The sequence below is a fragment of the Bidens hawaiensis genome, unplaced genomic scaffold (assembly GCF_021521415.1).
Source record: "Bidens hawaiensis isolate Kalapana, Puna unplaced genomic scaffold, B.hawaiensis_p1.1 tig00000055_1, whole genome shotgun sequence".
Lineage (NCBI taxonomy): Eukaryota > Viridiplantae > Streptophyta > Magnoliopsida > Asterales > Asteraceae > Bidens > Bidens hawaiensis.
Window position 1 is genome coordinate 7,783,104 of NW_027491016.1, and position 7,099 is coordinate 7,790,202.

Sequence of the window (7,099 nt, forward strand, 5' to 3'; positions counted from 1 at the left end):
GCGGAGGGTGCGAAGCACCCGACGCGTACAGGCACGGGCTCGGGTGAAGGGCGAGCTTTGATGGCGCACTTTGCACTTCGCACGCTTGCATCGCTGCCTTTGTATTTTTGGATGATGAGACAAAATCAAGATATGGCAAGTTACCAAAAGATTAGGGACAAAAAATAAACAGAATTGAAGTTTTGCATCTTCGCGATACGCGAATAATCAGGACACGTGGCGATACCGTAGCGACACGTGGCGACACGTGGCAAGCCTACGCGGAGACTCAGCGAAGCTAGTGTAGCTTCGCAATACGCGAAGATGCAGAAAAATTTCTATAAATAGACCGGCCATGGGGGTGGTCCTCACTCATCCTCACACCATCCAAAACACATACTTAACCTCGATAAGCGTGCCACCACCCCAATATGCCGATATCCCGAGGATTATAGCCTCGAAGTTCGTGCCGTGACTATACCTAAGTTACTCTCTCGACCTTCCTCCAAATGGAAGTGCGATCCAAGTAGAAGTGCGGTCCATGTAAAGCATAGGCATTTCGAGTAATAAGCCATTAAGGTAGAGGTTCTGCCCGATTATTATATTATAAATAGCTTAGCCCTAGTCAGGAATATAGCTCATACATTGATAATATAATAAAGTGAAAAATATTTTTTATAAAGTTATGAATGAAATATTATGTCTTTATTTTAAAGATTTTATAAATATTTCTTATGATAAAAGAAATGTGAAATGTACGTTTCTTCTTGAAGAAGAAACATAGTTTATAAGAATGATTAACAAAAGTAAGGACTAGAGGTCCTTATATTTATAAAGAGATAAAATGTCAAGGTAAAGGTTATGCAATCGGACTAAATGTCTGAAGCTAGATCGTTGATCTAGTACTTATAAAACGTTATTCTCGTACTATATGTCCGAGGTAACAAGGCTATACAAATTGGTGAGAAACACCAACCAAGAAGAAAAGTGAATACGTCAAACTTTTTATAAAACAAGTCTGTGAATGTTTGTATGGGATTATATCCCTAAAACTTTATAAACAAAAGTAATGTTGGCCCTCAAACTATTGTATACATTTGTCTGGATCCTTACATATGTGGGTAGACGGTGGGCACACCGCACCACACTTGTTAATGCCTCCGTCACGTTGGGCCGGACCTAAGTAATGTCTGAGAGGGGATTATCTCGTGTATATTGATAGTTGCTAAGACCTCGATGCTGCGGTATCGCTGAGAGGTTTCAAGTATAACTGGAGGTTTATAATAGTATATTTAACTTGGTTGTTTCCTAAGCCACGATGGGCCGGGTCATAAGATACCCGAGGGGATAACTAAGTAACTTAAATGTTTTGTGTCAGCGTATTCACCAGCATGTGTTGCTGACGTATTTTTATAACTGTTTTACAGGTAATGGAGAATAGGTGTTTGGAGACGAGAGATAACCGTTAGACAATCTGATGGCTCAATGGATATTTTATTATTAAAATAATGTAAATAGTGGTTTGTTTTCCAAACACTTTTGTATAAATCGAACGGGTGTTTTAAAAATCCCGTCTTATAAATATAATAATATTTTATTAAAGTCTTCCGCTTTACAACCTTAAACTCTAATATATTTACAAAATAGGTACCAACGTTGGGTCACATGCCCAGGCCCTAAGCCGGGGTGTGACAGTGGTGCTGATGGTGGTCAGGTGGTGTCGAGAAAGTAGGATGAAAGAGGGAATTAAAAAAAAAGAGCAAAAGAAGGGTGTGCGGTGGAATGATTTGATACGTTAAGAGAAAATGAGATTTATTATGTAACAGATGGTTTCATTCTATTCAACAACCAAACATTTTGGTGTGTAGTAGCATAGCTCTTCGAGATCATACTTGTAAAATCATAAATGTTGAAATACATAAGATATGCCCGGCCGACTAAAGTTTGATTGCCATAATCAAATGCACCGGAGATATGACTGATAAATGAATGGATTAACATGAAGTCATAGAAAAAAAAATCTTCGTCTTGATCGTACCATATATATTCATAGACATGTGTCGTATTCAAGCCCTTGAAATATAATACACATACATATGATATGTAGAGAGAGTTGGGTCATCACCAAATTTCTATCATTTACATACCAAACACTAAAAACAAGTGTATCACGTTGTTATGCAACTCTATACTCAAAATTGGTTATTAGTTACTGTATTAACTTATTATTATTATTATTATAACTATTAATGATTTCCAACATAAACCGACCATCAACAAAATAAAATGCTTTCATGACTTCCCTTTAGCACTCTTGGCGCTTTCTCATTTCTGTGTTTGAACCAAACAAGTCTATTTAAATAAAAGTGGCTTAAATAACATGTTCAAGAGAGTACGTGGCTTTATTTGGTGGATAGGCCCCGCGAACGATGTCACACATCAGGTTTAATGAATAATGATGTGTTTAAAGCAATGAGAGCCAATGACAAGACACTTGGACGGTTCATAAGATAAGCCGGCCCCACCTTAACCATTAACCCATTAATTTTCTTTTACTATTACTTTCCTTAATAAAAAAAAATTAGCAACCCGCAAGTACTGTGGTTTGATGGAGCCACTCTATGATCACTGGGTCTGGATGAACCTGGCTTTTTTTTGGTTTTATATATAACCTATAGTATCAAGCCATTAAACTAAAATATTCTTTTTCGACGAGCGAACTCAGTGTCATTCTAAAAAAAGTACTAGTAACCATTAATTATGAAAATTTTAGTTAAAATATTTTAGTAATGAATATTTTTTTATAAAATATAAAAACTTTAAGAATTGCTAATAGACATTAAAAATGCTGAACCACGGGAAAAAAATTTCTATCTTCGCCACTGGTTTGATGACCGATGATAAAGATGTGTTACCAGCAAAGGCTGATGTTTCGGGCATCAAAAGAGGCAAAATATGGAGGATAAAAAAAAAATTAGCTATAGCTTTTCATAAAAAATAAATTAAACTTACGTGTCATGGTTGTGTGACCAACATGATTTCGGGTTCAAGTAAAATTTCTGTGTTCATGTTGGGTTGAAACCGTCAACCCACGAACAGACTCGTTGAGCACCCTCACCTTACGTATATTTCTTTTCATTAATACTAAATGATGATTTATATAGTGACATTCAAATATTATTCATCACTTGCGTTTCCCAAATAAACTAAGGAAGAAATAATTTGACACATCAATGTTCATTTAAGAAAGTCTAGACAGTGGGGGAAAAATGTAAAAATGGGCCGGGCCGGGCCGGGTTGGGCCAGCCCGTTACTGAACCTGTTAATTGAACTTGTCAGAATTGGAGTTTTTATTTGAGGCAAGTAACTGCTTTGTTCTTTCAAGAACACCAAAGAAAATGGAGCCCCCGATACCTATCCACATGACGCGTGGCCCAATCCCCTGCATTACGCAAATACCACATAATAAGATCCACATTGTATGTGTACAAAACAATCGGACCTAATACTGATTTCTTTGTTTAGCTTATTGTATGAGTTCTCGGTACCGATATAAATTAACAAAACAAGTAATACACTATCTTTAAACCTTGTGAGATAATTAGCCACTTATAAATCATAGTAATATACATTTGTACCAGTTAAACCACCCTTAAGGCCTTAAGTCCTTAACTATTAAATTAACTGATTTTTTTTTCACTTTATAACTATTAACACGTAAGTTAATAAGTATTGTTTCATCATAATATATATAACTATAAAGGATTATTATACCTTTAAAAATGCAGAAGGTCCTTCTTCCTTTAAAATGGTGCTGACACAATGAGAAATACTTCGGTATTGGTTAGCCGATCCCTGACCAAAATCAAAACACCAAATGGAAAAATGATTCTTTATATGTATTTGCAGGATAAAAGAGTGAAGAGAGAATACAAATTAAAAAGCAAAATTTGCAAAAATTATCAACTGTACCTGAACCATCAATCTAGTTTTTATCACATCTAAAGGTGTTGTAACAGCTCCTGTAATTGCACCTGTAATTACAAAATAGATGGTAATATTAGCATATTCAAATAAATTAAAAACATTCTTGTGATAATTGGCAAACATATAAGACTCCGGTAGTTAATTTTTTTTTTTTTTGCATTTATGTACAATAACCATCAAAGACGCCGTTTAAAATAGCAAATTACCTGCAAAGGCTCCAATCACAGCATTCTCGGGGTCGCTAAGATCCCTTTTTGCCTGTAGAGAAAAAGTAACAGTTTGACTTTTGCATTTTGACCTTGTGATGCAGCCAACCACATAGAGGAGCTAGAGGTAACGTTAAAGAATATAACCTACCAAATCGCTTTATTTAAAATTAAGAACATTATTGCAAAATATATTTTCTGTAATCATATGCAACCCAAGCTCTTTTCAGAAAAATGTCTTAAAGTTGGACAAGTGTTTCATGTTAACCCGACCCAGCCCGTGTTGACATGTTATCCAACAAACCCAACAGGCCCATTTTGTCACGTCTATCATACGGTGAAATATTTTACAAGTGCCTTGTTATTATAAGAAGCAACTAGGTTATAACATGGGATATGAAAAAGGTTAGAAATGCAACTTTCAGATTATTTGACCAAAGACAACATACCGCTAATTTATACCCAATTCGAAGCTGCTCGTATATGCAAATTGGATGGCGTCAAATGGCAAGTCTCGCAATAAAAAAGAACTATAACCCTGAAATTTCAAAAAGATTACATGAAAATGGTCGTTCGAAATTTGTTTAATCTCAGATGGGTCAACTAAAAAAAAGCTATAAGAAGAATGGGTCAAAATGGCCAGACAGATCAAACTTGACCCATTTGACCTGCTACCCAACCCGCTCATCTTCTACTAATCAAATCACATACAGCAAAAAGCCCCTTAAAGCCTTCTTTAGCAACAATAAGGCGAACAGCATCAGGTGCTGAAGCAAAATGGCCTGTTTGCATCCTTTGCTTAACAACCTTCATAAACATGGCAAAAAAGTATCAACATAACAATTAAAAACATGGAAAAAGTAAGAAAAATACGATCTGTACTAGTAGAAGTACATATGAAATACCTCGGTTGGCACACGTATAATAGAAGAAGCAGCTCCTCCAACCGCACCTGCAGTCTGCATTAAGTTTCAAAAAAAGTTAAAAACAAGAGATAAGGTGTGTCAATATTTTTTTAAATTTTTTTTACAATACTAACCTCATAATTAAAAAAAATGTTAAAAAAATTGACTGGTTGGCATTGTTTTTCTCGGTTTTCTCGTAACTTTGTGGTTTTCTCATGAACAGTTGAACACATGTCTCGTTTGATCATATATGTTCATGAGCGTTCGTTCGTTTAAATTCGTTTACTTTCATTTATGCTCGTTTGTTTACATATTCGTTAAAAAGTTTTAGTTCCATTACAATTTAGTATAGTTTTATCAAATTAAAATATCACCAATTACAATTTATTCTAGTTTTAATAACTTTTAGGTCCAGCACGTTAACGTTCACGTTTACTTTTATTTAGTGTTTGTTCATCTATGTTCGGTTACGTTCATTTGTTTATGTTTGCTTACGTTCCTGAACCGTTTGTTTATACTATTAGTATTAATGATTGAACATGAACATGCTCATTTCCTTAATGAAAGATTCAAAGAACACAAACAAGAACAAGAGACTTGGTTCGTTTAATTGCACGTGTTCGATGGTTTGTGCAGTTAAAAGAATGAACATAAAAAGACAACTCACCAGGTGAGCCAATGCACTAAGATTTTCAGGGCAGCTTTTTAGTAACTTCTGCTTAGTAGGTTCATATACACCAATAAATATGGCTGATGCACTGAAAATTATAAACAATTTCATCAACATTATTCCTATAGATAAAATAATACAAAGCTTTCAGTATAACTTACGGTAAAACGCCTGCAAGATTCCCAAGCAAACCAGAGTATAAACCCTTTAAAACAATTTGTCCTCCACCACGAACTGTCTACCATGAAAAAAGATACAAAAAGAAAAATCGGCTAAATATATTAAATTATATAAAGATGATTTAAAACTAACATTTTACCTGCTTGAAGGCGAGTTTTAATTGTGTCAAGTGGATATAAAGCAGATTCGACTACAACTCCTGCAGCAGCTCCCGCAATAGCACCATCTAGAAAAATATAAAAATACTTTCACAACTATCAAAAAAAGACTAAAATCAAATATGATAATTGCATGATTTTCTGACTAACAAGATTGTTATATATAATACATCATACCCAACAAAACCCTAACAAAATCAAAGGGGTCTTCTTTTCTGCTGATTGATGCATCTTTATTGCTGAACAATTTGTGTTTAAAAGCATCTGTAACAAAAACAGCAATTTATATGTTAAGCTTGCACAAACACATCATTTTCCAAATTACGTATATACAATAGGAGTAATTTGTCATTTTAATAATATAAATACATATGCGTTAGAAACCCGATCTGAACCGAATGCTGTTCTAACCCGAAACCCGTTCCGGGACTCGAACCAAAGGTCTATTAATCATGCTTTTCAGGACGGCAAAATAAGAAAACAACAACCATTTCAACCTGAACCCGTTTGGACCGAACCAAAAGAACCCTTTTTTTATTTGACCCGTTTGGCAGTTCCAATTAGAATACATAGCTACTTACATGATTCATTATAATTTTGCAATAACAAACTATTTTTTAATAAAGAATCAAGTAGAATATGAAAACTAAACCTAAACCTAATATCTAATCTAATATAATAATAAAGAGAAGAGAGGGTATACCATACCTGGTGACTCGATCTTAGAGTTAACAGACATTGTTGCTAAAATTCTACAAAACAAAAGGATTAACCGTTATAACTGAAGGTTTAACAGACAAGTGGAGGCTATTTGTGACTATCAAAACCCTCCAATTTGGGGATGCAGGGTTTAACCGTTTTAAGCAATGGGTTGAGTTCGAGTTTGGCTTGTTAAATTTACGAGTTACGAGAACTCGACCTTTGAATAAAGAATATAAAGTTTGAGCTTTGCCTTGAGGGGGAGGCCTGAATTTTTTTTTTTTAATTATATGTATTTTTATTAAAGCAATATGT

General features: G+C 34.7%; 1 pseudogene across 1 annotated transcript; it reads right to left on the reverse strand.

The window, feature by feature from the left end:
- Window positions 1-3,286: 3,286 nt before the first annotated feature.
- LOC143536215 (S-adenosylmethionine carrier 1, chloroplastic/mitochondrial-like) lies at window positions 3,287-6,827 on the reverse strand (annotated as a pseudogene). The gene is made up of 12 exons (XR_013135857.1): window positions 6,794-6,827; window positions 6,263-6,349; window positions 6,067-6,153; window positions 5,909-5,981; window positions 5,745-5,835; window positions 5,078-5,131; window positions 4,884-4,979; window positions 4,622-4,710; window positions 4,173-4,224; window positions 3,952-4,013; window positions 3,754-3,834; window positions 3,287-3,421 (listed from the first exon to the last, which is right to left on the reverse strand). The product of XR_013135857.1 is annotated as an S-adenosylmethionine carrier 1, chloroplastic/mitochondrial-like (transcript).
- Between the last annotated feature and the right edge of the window lie 272 nt (window positions 6,828-7,099).